Here is a 12,205-nt window from a genome sequence, read left to right on the forward strand (position 1 = left end):
AAGAATTCTTGTCGGAGGTCCGCGTCCTGGATTGCCGACACGCTCGCGGCCCAATCTTTGAGTTTACTCGGTAGCAGAAGTTGATGATGGTCCCGTACGATCGCCCGCATGTGATGGATGGCGTAGTAGGCACCCTTCTGACCGCCAGGCGGCTGCTTGACGCAGCAGAACGTCGTATTGTGGGAGAACACGTGCTTGCCGTACTTACGAATAGGCCTGGTGAAGGTGCCTCCAGATTTGGCGTAGCCGGGGAGAACATCATCAAGAACCTTCTTGACATTTGTGTAGTCTACGTTCGACTGACGGTCCGGGTCGAAATACGTGGCCATGGAATATTTGGGGCTTAGGAGGATGAGCGTGCAACGTGTGTCACTGCAGAAAACACGGAATGTTAAAAGAAAAACGATCGAAATGTAAGAATTCATATGTTACGGGCCGGTTGAGGGGAGGACTTACTCGGGAAAGTAAGGCACGAGGAAGTTATCCTTATCTTGGTTTGCCAGAATGACGCCTTCGAGGTAAGAACTCGCGACTTGCCGGTCCCCAGCGCTGCCCAAGATCTTGGCACGCATGTAGAAGGGGTCGACTATCACGATGTCCGGGGTCTTGTCGCGAATGATCCGCATCTCCATACTCAGCGAAAATAGCCGAACGAAGGTGTAGTGCAGCGGATGAAGGTTCAACATAGCGTGGATGTCATCAAAACGCAGGACGATCGTACGCCCGATGGAGTTATCCACAAAGCCCTTGCCCTCTGGCACCTTGGCCGCGAAAACTGGGTATGCCACATCCTTCTCCCTGAGACGCCGCTTCTCCAAAGAAAGAACACTGTCATGCAGACTCCGCATAGCACCGGTTGCAGCATTGAGCATATTTGTCGGTAGCATCGCCCTACCCGCCACATGCACCCTCCTCGAGATATCCTGCGGTGAAGGTGGCCCGTCCTGAGCACGGATCGTACTCGGTGCCGGCTGGCTCGCACCCTTCTTAGTCTTTCTTTTGCGTGCCTTCTTCTTCTCCTGTAATGGGACCGAGTTCTGCTCACAGACCGCCTTCTTGAGTGTGTTGGGGCTGATAATATTTCGCACCTCGCCTATCTGAGGCTCGGTGAAGTCGGCAGCTGGAGGCGTCTCCTGAGAGCTGAACGTCAGACGGCGCCTGTTGCAACTTGGCTTCTCCGCGGTACCAGCTAGATCGCACACGTCTTTTGTTGGGTTTGGTTCTTGAGAAGGAGGCCCCATGAAGTCGCCATCGTACCCATGATCGGCAAAGTACTGATCGACGTTGCCAAATGTATCATCGTCGTCGTCGTCGTCGTTCTGATCCTGTGCCATATGCATGTTTGGATCCAGTGGCATAGGGATGTCCGGCACCGTTACGGCGGTCTTGCCATGGGGCCGACTTGGCGCCGGCACGACTGGCGGTGTTGTCTTTGGGGTGGTGTCCCCCGCCCCCAAACGAATCTGGCTCTTCGGCCAAAGCAGGGGCCAGCTCAGGCAGGCGCTGAGGGTCATCACGTCTTCATCGTCGGCCCCGACGGGTCGAATCGGAGGTAACAAGTCGTCGCAGCCTGGCAGCACCCGAACCAGTTGAACCCTAAACAAGTTGGGTGGCATCTGGGTACCGTGGAACAAGGGGTTGCCCGGTTGAACGATTTTGCCCTTGGCGACATCGACCAACTCGTTGTTCACGAAGTGGAGGAGAGTGCACGGAACGTCGGCGGCGCCCTGCGAAAACATGTAGGGCGTCAGGGATGCCCAGTCAAAGGCAAGGAGATGAAGTCCTCGGCCGAGAGAGGCTTAATTAGTTACCGTGATGATGGCGTCGAGCTCGGCTAATGTCGACGCACCGCCAACGGCGGGCGTGCAGTTGACGGAGGTGCCGCTTGCTGCAGAGGTGCCGGCCGGCGTACACCCGGGTGCATTAAGCTCCCGTGCCGGCGTCGGAGACACCAATGTCGCCTCCGCCGGAGGCACCAATGGCCCCGCCATCGCATTATGCGAGTTGCTGGCCGTGAAGCTAGGAATCGGGGGCGGCCCCTGTTGGCCGCCCGCAATCCACGCACTCAACCCCGAGATCAAGGTAGGCACAAGGGCGGTGATCGTCGCTCCGAGTCGTTGTTCCACTTGCTCTTGGACAATCTCCGGAATCCGCGCCACCTGTGCCTTGAGTTCTTGAACCTCTCGCGCCTGGCTTTCCGAGCTGGTCTTTTTCTCCTTCCGCACACCAGCGGTATAGTATGACCCCCATTTTGTCGACAAGCCTTTGCCGGCCACACGACCAGCTGACGTCGGCTTACTGAGCTTATCCTTGTTCTTCATTACATTCAACCCCCTATTTAGAGTGGTGTCCCAAGGGTTGCTCTTAGTCGACCCCGCGCTACTGCTTTCAGTCGCCTGCGGAAGGAATGTGAACCATTTAGAAATTTGGCTTCATTAATTAGAATGCAACCATATGGAGCTAATTACGCGGGGGTGTATTCCTTACCAGAACAAGCTCAAGCTGCCTGGTCTTCGGATCCGTGGTAAGCTCCTTTGTTTTCGGGTCCTTCTTGTACCGGGCCCTGACAAAGTTCCTGGTCTGCTTGTCACCGTATTTATCGAAGAGGGGCGGTAGGCCTTGCTCGGCACGGTCCGCCTCCTCCTTGTCCCATATAGGCTCCGCCACTCTGTAACCGCCGGGACCGAGTGTGTGTTCCCCTATGTTCAGCTCCCGCATTTGTTTCCCCCACTCACTTGATTGGGAGCTTGCGGTGCTCGAGCAATTGATCTTGAAGTCGTTGTAGTCATCTTCGGTGATCGAAGGATTTTTCTCCTTGATCTTCTGATAACTCTCACCTTTCTCGATCATTCTCTTCACATTGCTTTTCCAAGTAGACAGGGCCTTGCTCATCTTCGTGAGGGCAGCATTGTTCACTTTATTCCCTTTGAGGCTTGTGTTTTCAAATTCAGCGGGGAACTTGTATCGTTCGTGCAGCTTCGTGAAGAGGAGGTTGCGCAAATTCCCTCGGTCAGGATGCCTCAGGTTCTCGGTGTTGATCGAGACGGTGCTCCGGACAATGCACCCGAGCTGAAGCGAGTACCCCTTGACTATTCGTTCGGGCGCCGTTGGATTCCCGTTGGAGTCCACTTCAGTAACTTCCTCCTTGAGGGTGCGGAGCACGATCGGGCGCCGGTCCTTCCGTTGCCTCTTCGGTTGGCTGCCATCTGTGCGTGCGCCGCCATCATCAGTGGTGGCATCCTCGGCGGCACCATCAGTGGTGGCATCAGTGTGGTCATCCTCGGCGGCACCATCCGTGGTCTCAGGATCGGTGGGGAAGGCGGCGGCCTCATACAAGTGAGGTTGTTCCTCCATCTCCTGGGACAGCTCCCAGAATGCCTTGCCGCCCGAACCCCCGGCCTCATCGTTGTGGGCCATGTTTCTCTCTAAATAGAAACAAAGTTTGGTCAAAAAGTTGGTTATTGTCAAGGAACAAGATCATGGTCTCATCATTTAGGGTTTGTCGACACCGAGGCATCCTAAAATCTAAGCTTTTATCATTGAGGGTTTTTCGACGCCGAGGCACCCTAAAAGCCTAACCTTTCATCATTTCGGTTTTTATCGACACCGAGGCACCCTAAAAGCCATGCATTAGTCACAAGTACGCCGGGGCACTTGATCCTACTTAATTAACTACTAAGATACCCCGGCCCATGCATTAGTCACAAGTACCCCATATGTCCTATTTTTAGCAAAGTCATGCTAAAATTCACGGAAAATTTCAGCATGACCTTTGCTGAAAATAGGACATATGGAGTACCCGAATTTGCCGGAACGGAAGTTAATCGACATTCCGGCAAACTCAAGGGCCTCTCGGGGTACCTGCAAAATCATTATCCCAGGTGGACATGGATGCAATGTCACATGTCACATGGATCCCACACCCACAGGAGCTGGTGAAGCTTCATGTGTATTTCACGAAAACCAGCCTGACTAAAGAGCTTTATGTAGAAAACAAATCACTCCACCAGCTCACACAGGATCATCCCTCTAAGCAATTACTCAAAATGGGCACTAGCAGCAAAATGAACATTTTACAATCTGAACTTTTTTTTGTCATCTATGTGCTCATTTAACTTTGATCCAAATAGTATCAAAGTTCTTAGAAACAAGCAGCTCTGCTAACAAAGAACAGTAAAAATGGGGCTTGCCTTAAGATGGGAAGTAAAGTTGCAAAAACTATCACAAAGAACAGTAAAAATGGAACATAGCTCAGCATTTGTATTGATAGGAACAAACATAAAATCAAACCATGGGCATCTACTAGGTAGACCAACATAAAATTTTGACTGGAGTTACATAAGGGGAAATTGATGTGATGAATGGCAGTTTGGGAGCTGAGCTGATCATGTCCATGTATTCTAATTCTACAGTAAGATGGCATTGCTGTTGGTACCAATTTATTTGTTCACAAAGATACATTTTGGTAATGCATAGACAACATCACCTTTTATTTATCATGGTTGGTTCTGTTCCATAATTATATCAGCCCAGAGTGTCTTATTAGATATCAGACTGAATTGTAATGCACCCATTCTAAAACTTTAAGTGAAAATAACCCTTGGTGTTTGATATGCATAACAATGAAAGATGTTGGTTCACATCTTTTACTGATAGTTTGGTGGTTTTATTTTTCTAGCCCACCGTCAATCACTTGGTAGCCATGACAGAGAAACCGCGGGGCAAATAGTGTGAGTAGCTAATAAGGGCTCAAAAAAAGACTTTAATATGTCTGATGATCCAATGGATTGGTATCTATCATCTGCTACCAACATGTATTTTTTTTGAGAGAGATGGACTACCAACGTGTATTATGCTATTTAATTAAAGCTCATGCCATGCTTATCTTACATCAGATTTATTTATTCTAAGCTATAATTATTTGCCAGTTGCTTGGCAGTACGTACTAGACATTGTGGCATCATGCATGCTGCGTGAGGTGAGGTGAGAGCTCAACTACCATGGGCATCAAACATAAAATTTTGACTGGAGTAACAGAGGCATAAAAGTAGAAATTACAGGTTTCTGAATCTGAACTTTTTTAGTTAACAGACTAACCCAAGCACCTTTTCTGGCATTATATTCAACATATATGAGATGAAACAAATCGTACGACGCATAACTAGTCTGATGGGATGCTAAAAAACATACATCTGATTCCTAGCAGTCAGATCGATTATTTTGCTTCTAAGGTCAGAGGATCATGCTGATTAAGGTTCTGTTTTTTAAACCAAGTTACACAAAGAAAATGCACCTAAGCACCAAGAGGAACTGTTACAACTCCATAAGGTATATCCAAGTCACTGCTACTCATATTCAAAAAACCTAACTCCAATATAACCAGAAAGATTGTAAAACATTATATCTCCCTGCTGACACGAACTGAAAGCGTAACAAAAATACCATCTTCTTTTGTTGATGCGTTGGTGTTTTAGAGTAGAGGTAAGAAAACCGGAGACCATATATGTAGTTTCTAACATATGCAAGATTACTTAAAAATTGGAGATGCAAGATAGTAGTATATAGAAGAAGAAACAAGAGAGAGATGCAAGATAGTAGTATATATAGGTGAGTCAACCTATTATTCTAGGCAGCTGCCTTGCTAGTGATTCGGTGTCGTCGCAACTGGATCCCTCCCACTCGACCTGCGATCTTCTACAAGGAAAAAGTAGCAGCTCAGTCAACCACCATATAATTATACAAGGAAAAAATGCTACTTGGCACAAGTGTAAACGAGAAGCTTGAGGTAGCAGCAGATTGAAGTGATAAAGTGCAAAGGAGAAGCTTGAGCTAGTAAACAATTTCTGAATGTTATAAAGTGGGGAAAGTAAAATAAAATTCATGACTAGTCATGGCACTAGAAAAGAGATGAGATTTCACAAAACCAGAGCCAAGCATAGTCCAGAATGTCAAATTTTCAGTTAGTTAATTATTACAGTCCTTTGCTAAAAGAGATGATCCGTCCAAGAAATTTAATACTAGATGCATGCAGTCTGTTGAGGATCTTTTAGTGAATGACTAACAACAAGTAGCCGAGCTTGCCCAAGAAAGATTAGATTCAGAAGTGCTGGCTGCTGCTAGTGAATGGAGCTGACAGTTATACAGTGTCAATTGATAGTAAGTAGAGTGAGATGATCAAACGTTTGTGCTGAATAGTAGTGGCAGTGTAATGTTAACTAAATACAGTTGGCAGTGTATATAGTGCATTTTTCTTCTTCTTTCGTTGAGTAGCATAAATTAGACCTATCATTGTGTAAGATGCAGGAGTACTTCTTATACTCTGTGGCATTGCCATACTTAGCCAAGAGTCCCCATTTCTTATATTCTGTGAGATGCAGTCATCTTTTACTCCAGTTCTTATAGTATTTTGGAGTACATTGCCTGTTATGCTGCTTGCAAGGTTAGCATAGGTTCAGAAATGGGGACTAAAAAACAGTGATTTAATTCTCCAATTCAATTTTCATTTTCAAGTTTAAATTTGAATATCAACAGTAGTGATTTTACACCCAGTTCAACAGTGATTTTACCTCGATTTCAACGGTAATTTCAGCAGCAGAGTCGGGGGCGGGGACTAAAAAATCTTAACCCTAACAGCATAGCATGTCTCTCAAAAAGAGAAGCAATGGTTCCGATCCTCTTAATTCTTCAATAATTACATTCTATCAATCATAATGACATAGTTGAACAAATTATATGCAAAATTATGTGTATGAGTTCATCAGTTCATCTACTTGTGCACTACATCTAGTGAGAGAAGGAAGCCCGGTAATGTGTACTGCAAAATTATGAACTCATACGCATCTAGCCGAAATCATAATGTACTGCAAAATTATGCATATGAGTCAAATTCAGATGGATGGAGATGTACTGGAAAATCACATTGATATACTGCAAAATTATGTGTATGTGTAGTGTAAAGTACAGAAGGGGATGAGGTACCTCACTATCTCTCTCTGAAGAAGGCTTGATCAGGGGATGAGGGGTATCAACTGCGGTCGGCCGGCGTCAGGGAGATCCGGCGGTGGGCCGGCGATCGCCTCCAGCCACGGAGATCGCCTCCAGCCACGTCTCCTCCACGAGCAGCTCCGGACTTGGCAAGGCGGAGGTTGCGGCGCGCGCGGGCGAGGGCGAGGTTGGTGTCGGCCCTGCGGCGCTGCTCCGGCGAGAGTGGGGTGGGGTCGGAGGGGAGGAAGGGGAGGATGGGGAGAGGGAGGCGTCGGTGGTGTGGTGTGGACGGGGCGGCGCTGCTCCGGCGAGAGTGGGGTGGGGTCGGAGGGGAGGAAGGGGAGGATGGGGAGAGGGAGGCGTCGGTGGTGTGGTGTGGACGGGGCGGCGCTGCTCCGGGGAGAGTGGGGTGGGGTCGGAGGGGAGGAAGGGGAGGATGGGGAGAGGGAGGCGTCGGTGGTGTGGTGTGGACGGGGCGGCGCTGGTGTCGGGGCGGCGTCGAGGGCGGCGGGGCGGCGGCGTCGGGAGAGGAGAGGGGAAGGGGATCGCGGGCGAGGGCGAGGGAGAGAGGGGATCGATACGAAGTAGGGGCACAATACTAATGGCGCACCACCCCTCGGTGCGCCATAAGTACATACATGCTAATGGCGCACCTCACCCAGGTGCGCCATTAGTATTTTTTTTACTTCTGCCCGAGCCAACAGGTTATCTACCACCAGACCTGATACACATCAAGTCTTCTCTACTAGTTCGACTGGTCAGCAGCTAGTTCTCACACCAGGAGGTCCTGGGTTCGATTCCCAGGCTCCACAAATTTTTTTATGCATTAAAAATGTTGTTTGATACTTACTTGTGTTTAAATATGTTCAAACTTGTTTAAATCATAACAGTAATATTTTTTTATAAGACAGTAATATTTTTTTAAAAATATCATCAAACAGTAATGCCGGTGGAGCGGGGGAGGGTGCGGGGGGTGCGGGGGGTCGGCGGCGGCGGTTGAGTAGGGGAGGGGTGCGGGGGGTCGGCGGCGGCGGTTGAGTAGGGGAGGGGTGCGGGGGGTCGGCGGCGGCGGTTGAGTAGGGGAGGGGTGCGGGGGGTCGGCGGCGGCGGTTGAGTAGGGGAATCGAGAGGGTGCGGGCGGTCGGCGGCGGCGGCCGGTGGACCGGATCTGGCGAGGTGGGATAGCGATCGAGATGGAGGAGGATCGAGATCGAGTGTCCATGAAATTAAAAAATATTCATGATAGTTCAAAAAGTGCCCATGAAATATAATCGAGAAATGAAGTCTACGATTTAAATACAATCGATCTTAGCTAGCTATCTGTTCACAATCTTCTTGCCCTTCTTTTTCGCAAATGGAGTTCTTCTATGGAACGGACGTCCTTTAGGTAGGGTGGTCCTGCTTCTTCTTGTGGTGTATGCTGCTACTTCATCATCGTCGTCATGTTCGATCCTCGGGTCGCCGTACTTGTCGAAGTCTTGCTCATTGGCTACTCCATCCATTCCGATGATCTTCCTTTTGCCTCTCCTCACGACAACACGACTGGGCTTTGGCGGGTCGGTAATGAAGAAGCATTGGTCCACTTGGGAAGCCAGTACCCATGGCTCATTTTTCGCGGTGACGTTTGCGCCCGCGGTCTTGGATTTGGCTTCGGGTATAACCATGGTGGTGAAATACCGGTCTTCTTTTATGACGTTCTTGGCCCATCTGACACGGAACATCGGGACCTTCTCTCCAGCGTAGCTCAGCTCCCAGATCTCCTCGATCCTTCCGTAGTATCTGTCCTTGTCGTTACCGGTGTAGGATTCCATCGTTACCCCGGAGTTCTGATAACCATCGCTCTTCATGTCCTTGGCCTCGGTGTAGAATGTGTAGCCGTTGATATCGTACGCCTCATAGGTCATCAGGTTGTGCTCGGCGCCCTGTGACAAGGCGAATATGAGTTGTTCTTCCGCGGAAGAATCCTCATGTAAAGGGTACGACAGAAGCTTCTGCTTGAACCAACGCGTGAAACATGAGTTGTGCTCTTTGAGTATATCTCCGTCCGTCCTCTGTTGGCCTCGGTCATTGTACGTCTTCTTAATAAAGGTTTTGTGCTCTACCACCCAAGGATCGACCACGTCTATGTGTTGTAGCGCGACTAGGTTTGCTCTTTCAAAGTCGGCGAGTCGACCCTCGAAGTCGACATGCATTTCGCGGCGACCCTCACGGTGACCCCATCCAGCGAGCCTGCCGAGGTGCCTGTTGACGGGCAGACCAACGGGGTTCTCGATGCCTAGATAATTCGTGCAGTAGGAGATGCACTCTTCGGTCAGAAAGCCCCTGGCTATGCTTCCCTCTGGACGTGACATGTTGCGAACGTATCCTTTGATGACACCATTCATCCTTTCGAACGGCATCATGCTGTGCAGGAACGTCGGCCCGAGTTGGATGATATCCTCCACTATATGGACCAGCAGATGCACCATAACGTCGAAGAATGCGGGCGGGAAGTACATCTCAAGCTCGCATAGTATCACCACGATCTCTTCCTGTAGCCTTCTGAGTTGCCTCACGCCAATCGACTTCCGAGAGATGACGTCGAAGAAGTTGCATAGGCCAAATAGCGTTTCACGGACGTGCGCGTCCATGATCCCACGGATTGCAACTGGAAGTATCTGCGTCATCAGCACGTGACAGTCGTGAGACTTCATCCCGCTGAACTTCTGCTTCGCTGGGTCTAGGTATCTGCTTATCTTCCCCGCGTAACCGTAAGGAAGTTTTACTCCTAGGAGGCAGGTGAAAAACTGCTCGATCTCCTCCTGACTTAGAGTGAAGCACGCGGGAGGGTAGTCATTTCCGGTCTTCTTGGCCTTTTTGCCTTTGCGACGACTTTCTGTGTCCTGCTTCGCCTCATCATCATCATCATCATCATCATCATCATCATCATCATCATCATCATATATAGCGTGAAGCTCCTGCCTGATGCCCATTGATTTCAAGTCTGCCCTTGCTTTCGGCCCATCTTTGGTCCTCTCTGGCATGTTGAGCAGGGTACCAAGCAGACTCTCGCACACGTTCTTCGTGATATGCATGACATCAAGGCTGTGAGGCACACGGTGGATCTTCCAGTACGGCAAGTCCCAGAAAACAGACCTCGTTTTCCATACCTTCAGCAGCGGCTCTGGCGCCTTTTGCTTCTTTCCCGGCAGTGGGCAGTCTTTCCAATTTTTCAACAGCTTGTCTATTTCCTCGCCGCTCCTCGTACACGGGCGTTTTCGGGGTTCGGTTTCACCATCGAACAGATCCTTGCGTTTCCTCCACGGGTCATCGTCGCGAAGCCACCTTCGATGTCCCATGAACACGGTTTTCGAAGACCCGGGATCTCTATCTAGCTGGCGATACGTTGTGTCATCCATGCACCTTACGCATCCAGAAAATCCGTGGACTACCTGCCCCGCAAGATATCCGTAACCGAGATAGTCGTGCACCGTCGTGAGCAGTGCGGCTCTCATAGGGAAATATTCTTTCTCTGCGGCGTCCCACGTATTGGCTGGCGTTTTCCACAACGTGTCAATCTCCTCTTTCAGCAGCCCCAGATACAGATTGATGTCGTTCCCTGGTTGTTTCGGCCCTTCAATTAGCATACTCATGTGAATGTACTTCCTCTTCATGCACAACCAGGGGGGAAGGTTGTACATCCACACGAACACAGGCCAGGTGCTATGTGTGCTTCTCTGGCTGCCAAACGGATTGACTCCATCGGTGCTCGCGCCCAGCATGATGTTCCTTGGATCGTTCCCAAATTCTGGGTATTCGAAGTTCAACGCTTGCCACTGGCTCGCATCCTTAGGGTGACTCAGCATCTTGTCTTTTTTATCTATCTCCGGATCATTTGCGTCATCTTCTCGCTTCTTCTCCTCCCTATCCGCGTGCTAACGCAGGAGCTTTGCTACCTTAGGGTCCGCGAAATACCGCTGCAGACGAGGAGTGATCGGAAAGTACCACACCACTTTTCGAGGAGCTTTATTCCTCTTCTTGTATCGAGTGACACCGCACACCGGACATATGGTAGACTCCGCGTGCTCGTCCCGATAAATGATGCAATTGTTCATGCACACATGGTATTTCACGTGCGGTAAATCCAGAGGACACACGATTTTCTTCGCCTCCTCCAAACTGGTCGGGCACTTGTTCCCCTTGGGAAGACGTTCGTGCCAGAATGACATGTTCTCGTCGAAGCATGCGTCGGTCATTTTGTGTTTTACCTTCATCTCCAGAGCCATGAGCGTTACTTTCAGGCGGGTATCCTCGGGCCTGCATCCTTCATACAATGGAGTAACCGCGTCTAACTCAAGTTGATCCATCTTGGCTTTCTCTCGGGCGGCAGCTCTTGCGTTATCCGTCTGCTTGAGAAGCAGCTCTTGAATATGAGGGTCCTGCACCCAGCCCATCGATGGTCCAGCGTCGTCTGCTCCGCCGGCATCATCATCATGTCCTGCATCTTCTACATGATGACTGTGTACAGCATCACCGTCGTGATCATCTCCTGGGGATTCTTCGTCTTCTCGCCCCCCCGAGCCGCGGTGGTTGTCTTGCTGCCCTTCCTCATTTCTTGCCCGGCCCCCATGGACGACTTCGTAGTCATCTTCATCACCTTGCCACCGATAGCCATCCATGAAACCACGCAAGAGCAGGTGGTCCCGCACCTGCCCGGAATCCGGGTCCGCAATAAGGCTATTCAGCTTGCATCTTCGACACGGACATCTTATCTCCGTCTCGTTCTTTTGAAGCATCTCGGCCTTCGCGGACCTCAAAAACCTATTCACGATGCCTTCGGTCATCGTGCGGACCATGGTCGCCTGCGGGGTAGAGCAAAACGATATTTTAGAACCAAGAAAAAATTTGGCATGACTTTCCCTAAAAATAGGACCAAAAAGAATGCTTAATGCCAAAATTCTCGCCGAAACGGAAATGAATCAACATTCCGGCAAAATATTGGCAACTATCGCATTTCAAATACCGGTACACCTCCAAACACAAACACATATGCAACACCACAAACATATGCAACACCACGAACATACATAGATCTAGCTAGGCCATAAAAAGTGCATGTGCACATTGTTGTAGGGAGAACAACATAAATATAGCTTCCCCCCTTACTTACCTAGCAAAACAAGGTAACTTAACCACTTAATTTGAATGAATCTATGGTGGAAATGAGGTGAAAAAGAGGAGG

Source organism: Triticum aestivum, chromosome 1B (assembly GCF_018294505.1).
Source record: "Triticum aestivum cultivar Chinese Spring chromosome 1B, IWGSC CS RefSeq v2.1, whole genome shotgun sequence".
NCBI classification, from domain to species: domain Eukaryota; kingdom Viridiplantae; phylum Streptophyta; class Magnoliopsida; order Poales; family Poaceae; genus Triticum; species Triticum aestivum.